The sequence below is a fragment of the Balaenoptera musculus genome, chromosome 12 (assembly GCF_009873245.2).
Source record: "Balaenoptera musculus isolate JJ_BM4_2016_0621 chromosome 12, mBalMus1.pri.v3, whole genome shotgun sequence".
In the NCBI taxonomy this organism is placed as follows: domain Eukaryota; kingdom Metazoa; phylum Chordata; class Mammalia; order Artiodactyla; family Balaenopteridae; genus Balaenoptera; species Balaenoptera musculus.
The window spans coordinates 63,220,519-63,237,002 of NC_045796.1; the positions used below are offsets into that span (position 1 = coordinate 63,220,519).

The 16,484-nt window shown below is 34.1% G+C and overlaps 1 protein-coding gene across 2 annotated transcripts in view; it reads right to left on the reverse strand.

The window, feature by feature from the left end:
* MANEA (mannosidase endo-alpha) overlaps positions 1-16,484 on the reverse strand; it is a 72,120-nt gene that overhangs the window by 40,515 nt on the left and 15,121 nt on the right. The gene's annotated exons all lie outside the window — the stretch shown is intronic.

The following is a 16,484-nucleotide window of genomic DNA, read 5'->3' on the forward strand; positions in this document are numbered from 1 at the left end:
TAAACATTTATGTGCAGATTTTTGTGTGGATCAATATCACTTAACAGAAGATTCAAGACATTTTTTAAATTACAGTTTATCCCTGTAGTACCTACTTACTTTTAAACTGATAAACTACAAAAAGAAAGTTTTAGAAACAATAAGCCTGCAAAGAAATTACTAACTGGAGAGGGAAATCTTTGAAATCAACTAATCCAAAGCCTCATTACATACATAAAGCAGCAAGAGGCCACTAAAAGTATGGTACTAATTTCTAAATCATTTAACAGACTCTTTCAGACAAGGAGGAAAATGCAATGTTATCAAAAGACAAGCATGTGGAAATACAGAAAAGGCAAGGTTAGAAACTGGCAGAGAACTAAATTTTAAGACTTAAACTTTGTGTTAACTATGTCATGTACAAACAGCAGTCCCATCTAAAGACAAAACAGAACTTCTAGGTTAAGTTAACAGAAAAAAAAAAAAAGATATCTGTCCCCTACACAATCTGAAAATAAAAATAGCAACAAGAACACAAAGAGATAGAAAAAAGAATCTATAATATATGGGGCTTCAGGGGAGATTTTGGCTACCTAAGAAAGCAGTCATATGGAAAAACAATGTTGATGAGAAAAGTGTCTGAAGACAACTGATCAAACACTCAAGCTGCCTATTTCTCCAGCTTATAAGAAGAACATCACCAATGAAAAGTGACAATAAAAATTTTCTCAACATGGGACCTAAGAAAAAATCCTGCAAAAAAAAAATGGTGAAAAAGAACATGGGAAAACATAAAGGAGAAACATACAAAAGAAAGATTATGCCATAGAGCTCAGGAAAATTATGAACACGGCATGCTTCGAGGAAATTAAAAACAAGATTCCTGTTTCTAATAGTAGATTAGGTTACTTAGACCAACATTCCCAACGAAAACAAATTCTTAAATAAGATATGGGAACAAAAAACTTCCAAAAGCCAAAGAGCTGAAGAGAGTAAAGAATTACCTGTCTAAAATAAAGTGAAAATGTGAAGTCAGAGAAGTAACTGAGAAAGGAAGTCAGTCTGCCCTACTCATAATTAGAAGTAAACCAGCCCTCAAAATCAGTGGATTAAATCCCAGGTGGACAATGCTTGGGAAGTCCTCTAGCTTGAAAGTGAATTTAAGATGGGTAATATTTCCTACTGTATTGGCAAGCACAGATATAGAATATTTTCATTATCACAGAAAGTTCTATTGTACAGCATTGCCAGTATTCTGATTCTCTAAACACCTTACCAACTTGTTCTTATCCAGTGATTTTTTCTTCCTCCCTATCCTTGCTGAAGGTATACTCTAAGGCTTGGGGAGAATGTTCCCTGTTCTTCCTTATCCTATTATTGTGTTTCAGTCAATTGTCACTTCTACATGTTGAATTATACCCCCATATTGTGCTCTACAATCCAATTTATCTTTGTACAGTGTCTTTTGGGCTGTGTCACTCATGAGCTTTGAATAAGTAATGGCCTGGGAACCAAGCCAATGATGGTCCTACTCCTAAGGAGAACTGGCCCATTTAAATGTTAATGAATGCTTCACAGTAACCCAAAAGGTTTCTCTAAAATATGTCAACCAAGTATCATTTATAAATAGAATCTATTACTGTGTATTTCTACCACTCCAGTTGCTAAGGGAAAAGGGATACTCTTTAAAGTCCATTCTTAGAATATTAGCATATTAAATGCAGAACACTTCATAATGATCACATCCTCCCTCCACAGCACTTACCACAGGATCTTCAATATAACTGATACCCAATGATATTTTTGTTAAGCTAAATGCTTTTGAACAGGGTAATAGTTAAAAACACAGGTAGGAAATCAGATAGACCTGGAGAATCCAGTCCCAATTCTGCCATCTAATAGATGTTTAACTTTAGGTAAGTTTGTCTACTTAAGTTTTCACATTTGTAAAATGGGAATAAATTCAGTTCATAACCTAAAAGGCTGTTTTAAAAAGTATACACGAGAGAATGAATTATGCAGAGTAAGACCTCCCCCAAAAAGTGATTACAAAAGACATTTAATAACAAGAAGACAGTAAAACAGTAAGTAAATTTGTTTATGTTTACCTCAACAGAGCTTGTGATAGCTTCTTTTATATATAGGGAACTTAGTGCTTCTTTCAAACATCTCAAACATTCTTTCAAACTAAAGATTTAATAGAAAGAAAGCAAGCCCATTTCCAGGCATAAACACAATTACGCAGGATGACAATTTCAAAATAAATTATAAGACATATAAAAAAGCAAGAAAAATAATGCACATTCAAAGCAATCAATAGAGCCCAACTCAGATCTGAAATAGATGTTGAAATCACTAAACAAGGAATTTAAAATTACTATTATGATTAAATGTTAAAAGATCTAATAGGAAAGATAGTCAACATGTAAGGTCAGGTGGAAAGTATCAGCAGAGAGATGAAAACTAAAAGAATCAAATAGAAATGCTGGAAATGAAAAAAACATTAAAAGAGATGAAGAATGCCTTCAACAGACTATGAACAGACACAGCAGAGCTGAGGAAAGAGTCAGGTAATTAAGTATGTCACAAGAAATTATCGTAACAGAAATGTAATTAGAAAAAATGATTGGGGGCAAAAAACAATAAACAATGCATCCAATACCTCTGGGATAAATATCAAAGTTCTAACATACATGTAATTGAAAGCTCAGAAGTAAAAGGTATATAAAGAGAAATAACAGCTAAGAATTTTGCAAAGTTAATGACACAAAGCAAGAAATTCAAGAAGCTCAGAGAACATGAAGAAGGCTAAATACCAAAAAACAACCAAAAATATATTAAAACTGCTAAAAATCAAAAACCAAGAAAAAAACATTGCATAGAAAGTCAGAGAAAAAAGACAGATACATGCAGGAAAATTAAGATATAAAAAGATGTTTAAAAATTACAGCATACTTCTCATCAGAAACCATGAAAGACAGAAGACAATGGCATAATATTTTTAAAGTTCCAAAAAAAAAACAAATAAAATATCCCCAAATCTGCCCATTGAGAATTCTGTAGCAGATGAAGTATCATTCAGATAAAAGATACAAACAAAATGTAAAAAACTTCATTGCAAGCAGATCAGTACTACAAGAAATGGTAAAGGAAATTTTTGAGGGAGAATGAATGTGATACCAAACATCCACTTGGATTTACTCTAAAAAATGAGGAACATTGGAAATGTAATAAATGAAGGTAAAATAAACACTCTTTTTCTTTTACTTTTAATTGCTTTATAACATGACCAAATGTTTGAAGCTGTGGTCAGCAACACATTGCCCATGAACCAAATCTTGACCTCTGCAAGGCAAGTGTTCTGCACCTTTGTTTACACTTTGCTTATGGCTACCTTTACACTACAGTGGCAGAATTGAGCGGTAGCAAAAACAATGTGGTACATAAAAATAAAAAATATTTATTGTTACCTGGTCCTTCACAGAAAATGTTTGCCAAGCTCTGGTCTATAATAGGAGTAGTGTATAGTGCCTTTTCTAACAGAAGAATTATGACAACATTAGCAAAAAGTATGGGAAGGAAGAACTGGGAATATACTGTGGTGAGGTCCTTATACTACATATGAAGCATGTATTATTTGCAAGTAGACTCATTACACATAAAGGTATATTTTGTAAACCTTAGGTTATCAACTAAAAAAGAAAAAAAAAATAAATACTAAGCAAATAGTAGACACTAAATGTAATCATAAAAAGTATGAAATTCCTAGAAATCTTATATGTTCTGGTATAGTGTTATAAGTCATAATTCTAGTTATTACTTTAAAATGTATATCTCAGAAATAACTAAATTTCCTTGTCAATTGCATTATTAGGAACTTTCATCAAAAAAAAAAAAGAAATAGGAAGAGACTGAAAAGATAGTAGATTTCAATCAATCCAACTATATAAATAAATCATATTAGGTGCAAACAGTCTAATCATACTGATTTAAAGACAGAATTTTCAGATTGGATTTTAAAAAAGCAAGACCTAACCATATGTTGTGTCCAAGAAAACCACTTTAAGTATAAAGACAAAGATAAGTTAAAGGTAAAAGAATGAAAAAGGATATACAAGGCAAACATTAATCAAAGAGAGCTGGAGTTGTTATAGCAATGTGAGACAACGTAGACTTCAAAACAAAGAATATTACCAGCAATAAAGAGGGATTATTTCATAACAAAGGACTCAGTTATCCCCAAAGATATAATAGTCCTAAATGTCTATGTACTTAAAAAAAGACCTTCAAAATATATGAAGCAAAAACTGACAAACCTGAAAGGAGAAATAGATGAATCCACAATTCTACTTGGAGACTTCAAAACTGCTTTATCAGTAACTGATAAAACAAGTAGAAAATCAGAAAGGATAAAGAAGATCTGAACAATACTATCAAGAACTTGAACTAATTGACATTTATAAGATAGCCCATTCAACAGCAGCAGAACACATTCTTTTTCCAGAGAATCAATGAAACCAAAAGTTGGTTCCCTGAAAGAGTCAACAATAATAATCAAACTCTATAAATACTGACAGGAAAAAAAGGAGAAAAGAAACAGAAATCTTTTGGCAGCATCTATATAGATGCCATATACTTTAAAAGCATAAGAAAAATAATACACACAGCTCTTTGCCCAAAAAACTAACAAATTAGATGAAATGGACCAGTTCTTTCAGACATAAAAGTACCCAAACTCACTCTAGAATAAATAGATAACATGAACAGACCTATGTCTATTAATAAAATTTATTTTGTAGTTAAAAAAATAATGAAATCACCAGCCCAAGAGGATTTCGCAGGTGAATTCTATCAAATAGGTAAGAAAAAAAAAAAAAACCAACTCTACTCAATCTCTTCCAGAAAATGCAGGAGGGAAGACATCTTGACTAATTTTATGAGGTCATAACCTACTCTGAGGACAAAAGACAAAGACATCAAGAATAGAAAAACCACAGACAAACATCTCACATGAAAACGGACACAAAATCCTTTAAAAAGATGAGCAAACAGGATTTAGCAATATAGAAGCAGGATAATAAATCATCACCAAATGGGGTTTATTCTAGGAATAAAAAATGAGATTCAACATTTGAAAATCAATCCATATAAGTAACTATATTAAACACTAAAGATTAAACAGTCAATGGATCAAAGAAAAAATCACAAGGGAAATTGGAAAACACTTAAGAGATGAATAAAACAAAAACATGACATACCAAAACTTATGGGATGTGGCCAAAGTGATGCTAAAGGGTAAACAAATAGCTGTAAATGTTTACATTTAACAAACAAGGAAAATCTCAAATAAACAACTTTACAACTTAAGGAACTAGAAAAAGAACAAACTAATTCTAAAGCTAGCAGAGGAAAGAGATAATAAAAGATTAGCTCAGATATAAATGCAACACAAAACAGAAAAACAATAGAGAAAATCAATGAAATCAAAATTTGTTTTTTGGAAGAGATCACAAAATCAACAAATCTTTAGCTGGATGAACTAAGAGGAGAAGAGAGAAGACACAAATTACTAAAATCAAAGATGAAAGTGAGGATATTACTACTGATTCTACAGAAGCAAAATGATAACTAAAGAGTACTAGGAACAATTTTACACAGCAAATTTGATAGCCTAGATGAAATGGACAAATTCCTAGAAGCACAAAACCTACCCAGACTGAATTATGAAGAAATAAACAATTTGAATAGACTTATCACTATTAAGGAAATTGAATCAATAAACAAACATCTCCTGACCATAAAAAAAGCCCTAGACCAGATGGCTTCATGGGTGAATTCTACCAAATATTTAAAGAAGAACTGAAGCAATCCTTTTCAAACTGTTCCAAAAACCAAAGAGAAGAGAATATTTCCCAACTCATTCTATAAGGTCAGCACTACCTTAATACCAAAGTCAGACAAAGACAAAAGAAAAGTACAAACTACTATCCCTTATGAATACTGATGCAAAACTCCTCAAAAAAATATTAGCGAATTGAATTTAGCAGCATACTAAAAGGGTTACACATCATGACTAGGTAGGGTTTATTCCTGGAATGTTAGGATGATACAACAAATGGAAGTTGATCAATGTAATATACCACATTAACAGAATGAAGGGAAAAATAAATAAATGGTCATCTCAATTGATGCAGAAAAAGCATCTGACAAAATTCAACACTCTTTCATAAAAGCACTCAACAACTAGGAATAGAAAAAAAAATACCACAACATAACAAAAGCTTTTGATGAAACAGCTACAGTGAACAGCATACTCAACAGTGAAAGACTAAAAGCTTTTCCTCTAACATCAAGAACAAGGCAATGATGTCTACTTTCACCACTTCCATTTACCACAGTACTGGAAGTTCTAGACAGCAATTAGGAAAAAAAAAAGAAATAAAAGGCATCCAAACTGGAAAGAAAGAAGTAAAATTTTCTCTGCAGATGACATGATCTTATATGCAGAAAACTCTAAAGATTCCACATACACAAAATAATTAGAATAAGTGAATTAATCCTAATTGCAGAATACAAAATTAACACACAGAAATTAGTTTCATTTCTATACAATAACAACAAACAATCTGAAAATTTCAAAAACAATTCAAACACAATAGCATCAAAAAGGAAAATATACTTATGAAGTAACTTAAGGAGGTGAAAGACTTGTACAATGAAAACTACAAAACATTGCTAAAAGAAATTAAAGACAACACGAAAAATGCAAGCATGTCCCATGTTCATGGATTGAAAGAATTAATTTTGTTAAAATGTCACGACTATTCAAAGTGATCTACATATTCAATGTGATCCCTATCAAAATCTCAATGACATTTTTTGCATAAATAGAAAAACCCATCCTGAAATTCATATGGAATTTCATGTGATCCTGAAGAGCCAAAATAATCTTGAAAAAGGACAAAATTGGAGGATTCATACCTCTTGATTTCAAAACTTATTACAAAGCAACAGTAATCAACATAGTGTGGTACTGGCATAAAGACATATAGACTAATGGAATAGAAATAAAGACCAGAAATACACCCTTGCATATATGTTCAAATCTTTTTTGACAGAGATGCCAAGACCATTCAATGGGGCAAGGACGGTCTTTTTAACAAACGGTGCTGGGAAAACTGGATGTTCACATGCAAAAGAATTAAGTTGGACCCTTATTTAACACCATACACAAAAATTAACTCAAAATGGACCACAGATCTAAATGTAAGACCTAAAACTACAAAACTCTTAGAAGAAAACATAGGGGAAAATCTTCCTGACAGCAGATTTGGTAATGATTATTTGGATATGACACCAAAAGCACAGGTAACAAAATAGAGAATAAATAAACTGGACTTTATGAAGATTTAAAAATTTTGTGCATCAAAAGACACTATCAACAGAGTGAAAATGCAACCCACAGGATGGGAGAAAATATTTGCAAATCATTTATCTGACAAGGGATTAATACATCCAGAGTATAGAGAGAGCTCTTAAAACTCAACAATAAAAAAAAATAAACCACCAGACTAAAAATGAGCAAAGGACTTACAGAAATTTCTCCAAAGAAAATATTCAATGACCAATGAGCACATGAAAAGATGTTCAACATCACTAATCATTAGGGAAATGCAAATCAAAATTATAATGAGATACTACCTCACACCCATAAGGCTTGCTCCTATTAAAAAAAAAAAAACAATACCAGAAAACAATTGCTGGCAAGGATGTGGAAAGATTGAAATCCTTGTGCACTGTTGGTAAGTCTGTAAAAAGGTACAGTTGCTGTGGAACACAGTAGAGCAGTTCCTCAAAAAATTAAACACAGGATTACCACGTAATCTAGTAATTCCAATCTAAGTATATAACTAAAAAAATTGAAGTTGAAGTCTGGTTATTGAAGAGATATTTATATTTGTACACATGTTCATAGTAGCATTATTCACATGCCTAAAATGTGGGAGCAACTCAAGTGTCCATCAACAGATGAATATATAAGCAAAATGTGGTATCTACATACAATGGAATATTATTCAATCTTTAAAAAGAATGAAATTCTGCAATATGCTACAACATGGATGAACCCATATGATGCTAAGTGAAATAAAACAGTCACAGAAAGATAAATACTGTATGATTCTACTTATATGAGGTGCTTAGATACAAAATAATAGAGACAGAAAGTATAATGATTGTTGCCAAAGGTGGGGGGAGGGGAATAGGGAGTTATCATTTAATAGGTAAAGTTTCAGTTATGAACATGAGTTATGAAGATGGATGGGGGTGATGGTTTACAGTGTTATGTATGTATTTAATATCACTGAACTGTACACTTAAATATGGTTAAAATGGTAAATTGTATGTTATGTGTATTTTACCAGAATAAAAAGAATTTGAAAAAAAAAATTTTAAGATCTTATCAATGGGTACAGAAAGAAAGCATTTGATAAAACTCAGCATGGTAAAACTCTCAGCACTAGTAATAGAAGTGAACTTTTTTGACTTGATAAATGACATTAAAAAAACCCTAGAACTCATATAATACTTAATGAAGAAAGACTTCTTTTCCCCTAAGATCAAAATCAAGTCAAGTATATCCTCTTCTCTTACCACTTATATCTACATAACATCGGAAGTCCAAACCAGTGCCATAAGGCAAGAAAAAGAAACAAAGGTATACAGATTAGAAAGGAAGATACAAACATGTCTTTATTTGCATTCAATTGTCTATAAACACAAAGAATCCAGAAAAATGCTCCTAGAGTTAATAAGCTGAGTTTATCAAAATCACAAGATACAAGATATAGATATAAATATATAGTATTTCTATACACTTTTGATGGGCAAAAAAATAAAAATTTAAGAAATAGTATCATTTATAATAACACCCCCCAAAAATATACTTAAAATAAATGTAAAAATATATGTACAGAATCTGTACACTGAAAATTATAAAAATCTAAAGAAAGTTAAAAAAAATTTAAAGTCCTGTATAAATGGAAAAATACATCACGTTTAGGGAATGGAATATTTAACTTGTTATTGTTCAATAGTGGTAACTTATTATTTTTAAAATGTCAACTTTCCTCAAATTGATCTATATATTCAAGGCAATCCCACTCTAAATTCCACCAGGATATTTTAAAGATACGGACTAGTTGATATGAATAGGCAAAGGAATTAAATAGCCAATGCAATTTTGAAAGAGAACAAAGAGGAATCATACTACCTGACTTCAGGAAGCTAAAGCAATCAAGACAGGGTGGTACTGATGAAAGGATAGACATATTAAATCAACAGATCAGAATAGAGTCCTGAAATAAACCCAAACAAATATACATAGTCATTGGATTTTTGATAAAAGTAGAAGAACATGTCAATGGCGATAGTACAGTCTTCTTAACAAATGAAGTGAGAAATGCCCATATTACGTTCTTAGCAGAAAGAGAGGCATGTCCATTTTCCAGAGATGAAAGCTACATGCTACAGTCTCTATGGACCTACAAAAGACAACAAGCTTTCAAGAAAAAATTACAAGGCATACGTAAAAACAAGAAAAACCCAGCACACTCCCAAGAGATAAAGCAATCAGTAGAACTAAACTCAGTTATCTATAGCAATATGAAACTATCACCAATCTGCATTTATAAATATGCATTTTAAACTTAATACAATTACTCTAACAGGAAAATTTATGACATTGTGTTAGATGTTAATTTAAACGTCAAAAATCTAATTCATCTTACTGTAAGTTCTATTTCTTCTACTTTTATGTACAAATTTTAAAGGCAGGAGATATAGAGATAATTATGGCCTTGTAAAAACTGATAATTTCCACCTTCAGAAAATATTCTAATATTAGTTTCCATCTAGTGCTTTTGAAGTACCAGTGAAGAAAACAAAGGGAAGTCCAAGATATGCGACTTCTTCTTCTTCTTGTCCCTAGAATCTAACATAAGGTTGGGACACGGTAGAAACGCAGTAAGTATTTAGTGCTAAACTGAAGGAAAGGGAAGATAATTTTAAAGACATAGAATGAATTATGTTTTGCTAAGTGTATTAGTTTTCTATTACTACCACAACGAATGAACACAAATTTAATGGCTTAACACAATGAAAATGTATTATCTTACAGTTTTATAGGTCAGAATTTGACATGGGTCTCACTAGGCTAATATCAAGGGGTTGCACTGAACTACATTCCTTTTTAGAGGCTCCAAGGAAGAAGCTGTTTCCTTGCTGTTCTGAGCTTGTGGAAGACACCACATTGTTTGGCTCATGACTTTTCTAACCCCATTTCAAAAGCAGGCAGAGCAAGCTGAGTCCTTTTAAGATCACTTATCTCTGACTCTCTCTTTTCCCTCTTCTACTTCTAGGGACTCCAATGATTAGATTAGTCCCACCTCAAGGTGAACTGATTAGCAACCTTAATTATGCATCTGCATCCTTAATTCCTTTTGCCTTGTAAGACAATATATTCAGAGATTCTGGCCATTAGAATGTGTACATCTTTGGGGCCATTATTCTGAATACCCCACTATGTTTTTTGAAAATTTTATTTAAAAAAAAGGTACTCATCTGTGATACTTTAAAGACTTGAAAAGGATACATATCTATCAGTGGCTTCTATCTGCTATCTGACACATTATTATAATATAATGGTTGGAATTTAAATATAACATTAATACTTCATTTTAATTTCGTCATTCTTTTCCAGGAAAAAAAAGGTTAAACTGCTAATATTTATATACATGACACTTTAATGGTAAAGCAAATAATTACCCAGCTTGTACTGTGAGATACAAAAGTATCATTACCTCACAGAGCAATTCAATAAAAATAAAAATGAGGCCATTTATATCAAAGGAAAAATATGAAGGTTAAAGAAGTCAAAGCACATTCAACCATATAGCAATTCAAATAGCCTTCACTGACTGTCTTCTTCAATTAAAAAAATGCCAGGGTCAGCATGATAGTTCCATGGACCAAAATAGTGTTTTGCGTTCACTATTTTTATAGTTAAATTATTCTTTGCCTAATAATGATAAGTATAATAGGAAGTGACATCAGCAACATGGTGGCATAAGACGGTCCTCCTTTATATCCCCCTTTTTAATTAGATATCCTTACATAAATGAATCACCTCTGTGGGTATTTTGGGACCTAGCACCTCACTCCAAGGGACCTGTGAGGAATCTCCCCCAACAGTGTAGCAAGTAAGAAACAGACAAACCTCTCTAAGGGCTGCCAAACCAGCAGGGCCAGCAAATCTGCCTAGACCCCCACTGGCTGCTATCAGGCAAAAATTGAGTACGTGCTAACCCTGGCAGGCACTCATGCATGAAAGAAAACTTGCAGAAGTCCAGCCTTCACAAAAGGACTTGAATTTGGTCAAACAGAAGGAATTATGAGACACTTTACTGGTGCTGCTCCTCCCCCAAGGAAACACTGAACAAGGCTGATTTATCCAGTGGAGGTAACCTCTCCTTCATGGGAAAAAGAAAGCAGGGGGTAACAGGCTACCCCAGCTGGGCAGGATATGGCTGGAGAAACCCATTTCTCTTCACCAGCACCTGGAGTACTAAGGTGGGAGCTTCACAACTGAGGGAAGGGAGGATGATGGCAAAGAGAAGAAAGGAATTTCGAATAGCATTAAAGGGGTAGCACTCCAGCCATGAGCCTGTCGGAACACCACCCACTGAGACTGCTCAGCTAGGTATGTGGGCACTCTCAATACACCTCAGTGCTATCACCCACACCTCCTCCCACTGTGCTGCTGGCTCCTTGTGCTCACTCCAGAGTGGACCTCCGGAAATGTGTGCCGGTAAACAGGGAGCCCACTAAGAAAACAAGCCACCACAGTCAGTGGTTTCTCACAGTAAGTGAGAAACCACAAATCTGAGCTATGGTGGCCACATTCTGAGAAACAAAAGAGGTTTCCAACAGCCAACCTGGTGAAATGTTAAAAGCCAAGTAGACATAAAAGCTTAAAAGTCTGCCCACAGGGGATAAGAAGTATACTGGAGCAGATATAGCTTCACAGGGGAAAAAACTCAAATATCAACACTATAAAGATAATATGTCATATGCAGAGGGCATGAGCAGAGTTAAGGAGGTATCTACTACTTCAAATGTGACAGCATCAACCCATATCCACAAGAACTATAAATAAAACCAAGGAAATACAGCATCACAAAAAGAAAACAGTATTTTCCAGCAACCAAGCTACAAGGTGCAGAATATATGATCTAACTAATAAAGAATTCAAATTAGCTGTTCTGAAGGAACTCAACAAGTTACAAGAAAACTCAGAAAGACAATTCAATGAAATCAGGAATAAAATGATTTCTTTATTTCCTTTTCTTTACTAAAGAAAAGGAAACTATTAAAATTATTATAAAGAACCAAACAAAATTCTGAAACTGAAAATTCAATGAATGACCTGAAGTATTACGCAATAGAGAAAATCTGCAGCAGGCCTGACTATATGGAAGAAAAAAAAAATGTAACTTGGAGGACAGGAATTTTGAAATGACAGAAGAGGGAATTTAGATTAAAAAAGAGAAAAGAAAGCCAACGTGATCTATGAATATCCATCAAAAAGGCAAATATCAGAATAATCAGGGTTCCAGACAGAGAAGGGGGAGGACAGGGAGTTAATTTAAAGAAATAATAGCTGAGAACTTCCAAAATCTGAGGAAATACTTGGATATACAAGTCTACAAAGCTAATAGACAATCCTATTATCTCAATGCAAAAAGACATTCTCTGAGACTTTAAAGGCAGGCAGGGAAAAAATAAAAAACGAATTAAATCTACAATGGACTGCCATTAGGCTATCAGCAGATTTCTTTGCAGAAACTCTTCAGGCCAGGGGACAACAGAAGGACATATTTGAAGGGCTGAAAGATAAAAATGGTCAGCCAAGAATGCTTTATCTAGCAAAATTATCCTTCATATATGAAGGAGAAGTAAAGTAAAGGCTTTCCCAGACAAACAAAATCTAAGGGAGTTCACCACGACTACATCTGCCTTGCAAGAAATGCTTAAAGGAGTTCTTCAAGCTGAAATGAAAACAGGCTAATCAGCCAAATGAAAACATACAAAATTACACAATACACTGGCCAAATTGAGAAATATACAGTCAGACTTCGAAAACTATAACTCTGTAGTAGGATGGTGTGTTAACTATTCAACAATAGTATAAAGGCTAAATGAAAGAGAAGGAAAAGTAACTATAGATGCTATAAGTTGTTAATAAATATACAACAAAAAAGAGGTAAATTGTGACATCAATAATATAAAGGGAGGAGCAAAATGGTAGACACATTAGGGAGTAAAAATAAGTTGCTTTCAGCCTGAATTGGACTTTTTTATGTGTAAGATGTTTTACACATAACCCCCTTGGTAACAATAAAACAAAAATCTGGAGGAGATTCACAAAAGACAAAAAAGGGGGAAAAAGAGCATACCACCATGGAAAATAACCAATATACAAATGCAGGCAGAAAGAGAAAAATAATGGAAATACAAAACCAAAATGCAATTAATAAAGTGGCATTAATAAGTCCTCACATATTAATAATTACTCTAAATATAAATGGATTGAATTCACCAATCAAAAGGCACATAAGTGGCTGGATGGATGAAAAACAAGACCCAACTGTATGGTGCCAACAAGAAAACTTTAAGGATGCACATAAACTCAAAGTGAAAAGATGAAAAGATATTCCATGCAAGTGGAAACCAAAAGGAAGCTGGGACAGCTATACTTATAACAATCAAAATAGCTGGAAAATCTACAAGTATATGGAAACTAAACAACAAACTCATGAACAACCAATGGGTGAACGAAGAAATCAAAATGGGAATCAAAGATTATCTTAAAACAAATGAAAATAAAAACATATGTAAACCTATAGGATGCTGCAAAAGCAGATGAGAGGAAAGTTTATAGTAATAAATGCAGATATTAAGAAATGGGAAAAATTGCAAAGAAACAATCTAACTTTACACCTTGAGAAATCAATACATGACAAGAGAACCAAGTACAGTCTATGGGGAAAGGACAGTCTCTTCAACAAGTGATGCTGGGAAAACTAGATAACCATACACAGAAAAGAAAGTTGGGCCTATCCTACACTACTCACAAAAATCACCTTGAAAGGGATCAAAGAGTAAACATAAGACCTGATATAAAACGCCCTGAAATAAACATAGGATGGAAGATCTTTGATATTGGTCTTGGCACTGATATTTTGCATATGACACTGAAAGCACAAATAACAAAAGAAAAAATCAACAAGTGGAACTATATCAATCTTAAAAGCTTCTACACAGCAAAAGCAACAATAGCACAATTAAAAGGCACCTACAGAATGGGAGAAATTATTTGCAAACCATGTAATGAATAGGGGATTAATATCCATCATTTACAAAAAATTCATATAACTCAGTAAAAAAAACCAAACAAACAAGCAAATAATCCAATTTTAAAATGGGCAGAGGAAACGAAGAGGCATTTTTCCAAGGAAGACATGCAAATGGCCAACAGGTACATGAAAAAATTACGAATCACCTGGAAAATACAAATCAAAACCACAGTGAGGAGACGCTGGGAGGGCTCACGCCAAGGAGTACTTCCCAGAACTTCTGCTGCCAGTGCCCTTGTCCCCACGGTGAGCCACAGTCACCCCCCGCCTCTGCAGGAGACCCTCCAACACTAGCAGCCTTGTGGCTGACAGGATCATGGTGCTCCAGCCAGGTGTCAGGCCTGTGCCTCTGAGGTGGGAGAGCCGAGTTCAGGACATTGGTCCACCGGAGACCTCCCAGCTCCACGTAAAATCAAAAGGCAAAAGCTCTCCCAGAGATCTCCATCTCAACATAAAACACAGCTCCACTCAACAACCAGCAAGCTACAGTGCTGGACACCCTATGCCAAACAACTAGCAAGACAGGAACACAACCACACCCATTAGCAGACAGGCTGACTAAAATCATAATAAGGTCACAGACACCCCAAAACACACCACTGGACACGGTCCTGCCACCAGAAAGACAAAATCCAGCCTCATCCACCAGAACACAGGCACTAGTCCCCTGCACCAGGAAGCCTACACAACCCACTGAACCAGCCTTAGCCACTGGGGGCAGACACCAAAAACAACAGGAACTACAAACCTGCAGCCTGTGAAAAGGAGACCCCAAACACTGTAAGTGAAGCAAAATGAGAAGACAGAGAAACACGCAGCAGATGAAGGTGCAAGGTAAAAACCCACCAGACCTAACAAATGAAGAGGAAATAGGCAGTCTACCTGAAAAAGAATTCAGAATAATGATAGTAAAGATGATCCAAAACCTTGGAAATAGAATGGAGAAAATACAAGACTCGTTTAACAAGGACCTAAAAGAACTAAAGAGCAAACAAACAATGATGAACAACACAATAAATGAAATTAAAAATTCTCTAGAAGGAATCAATAGCAGAATAACTAAGGCAGAAGAATGGATAAGTGACCTGGAGGATAAAATAGTGGAAATAACTACTGCAGAGCAGAAAAAAGAAAAAAAGAATGAAAAGAATTGAAGGCAGTCTTAGAGATCTCTGGGACAACATTAAACGTACCAACATTCGAAGTATAGGGGTCCCAGAAGAAGAAGAGGAAAAGAAAGGGACTGAGAAAATATTTGAAGAGATTATAGTTGAAAACTTCCCTAATATGGAAAAGGAAATAGTCAATCAAGTCCAGGAAGCACAGAGAGTCCCATACAGGATAAATCCAAGGAGAAACATGCCAAGACACATATTAATCAAACTATCAAAAATTAAATACAAAGAAAAAATATTAAAAGCAGCAAGGGAAAAACAACAAATAATATACAAGGAAATCCCCATAAGGTTAACAGCTGATCTTTCAGCAGGAACTCTGCAAGCCAGAAGGGAGAGGCAGGACATATTTAAAGTGATGAAAGGAAAAAACCTACAACCAAGATTACTATACCCAGCAAGGATCTCATTCAGATTCAACAGAGAAATGAAAACCTTTACAGACAAGCAAAAGCTAAGAGAATTCAGCACCACCAAACCAGCTTTACAACAGATGCTAAAGGAACTTCTCTAGGCAGGAAACACAAGAGAAGGAAAAGACCTACAATAACAAACCCAAAATAATTAAGAAAATGGTAATAGGAACATACATATTGATAATTATCTTAAATGTAAATGGATTAATTGCTCCAACCAAAAGACACAGACTGGCTGAATGGATACAAAAACAAGACTGGCTTATATGCTGTCTACAAGAGACCCACTTCAGACCTAGGGACACATAGAGACTGAAAGTGAGGGGATGGAAAAAGATATTCCATGCAAATGGAAATCAAAAGAAAGCTGGAGTAGCAATTCTCATATCAGACAAAATAAACTTTAAAATAAAGACTATTACAAGAGACAAAGAAGGACA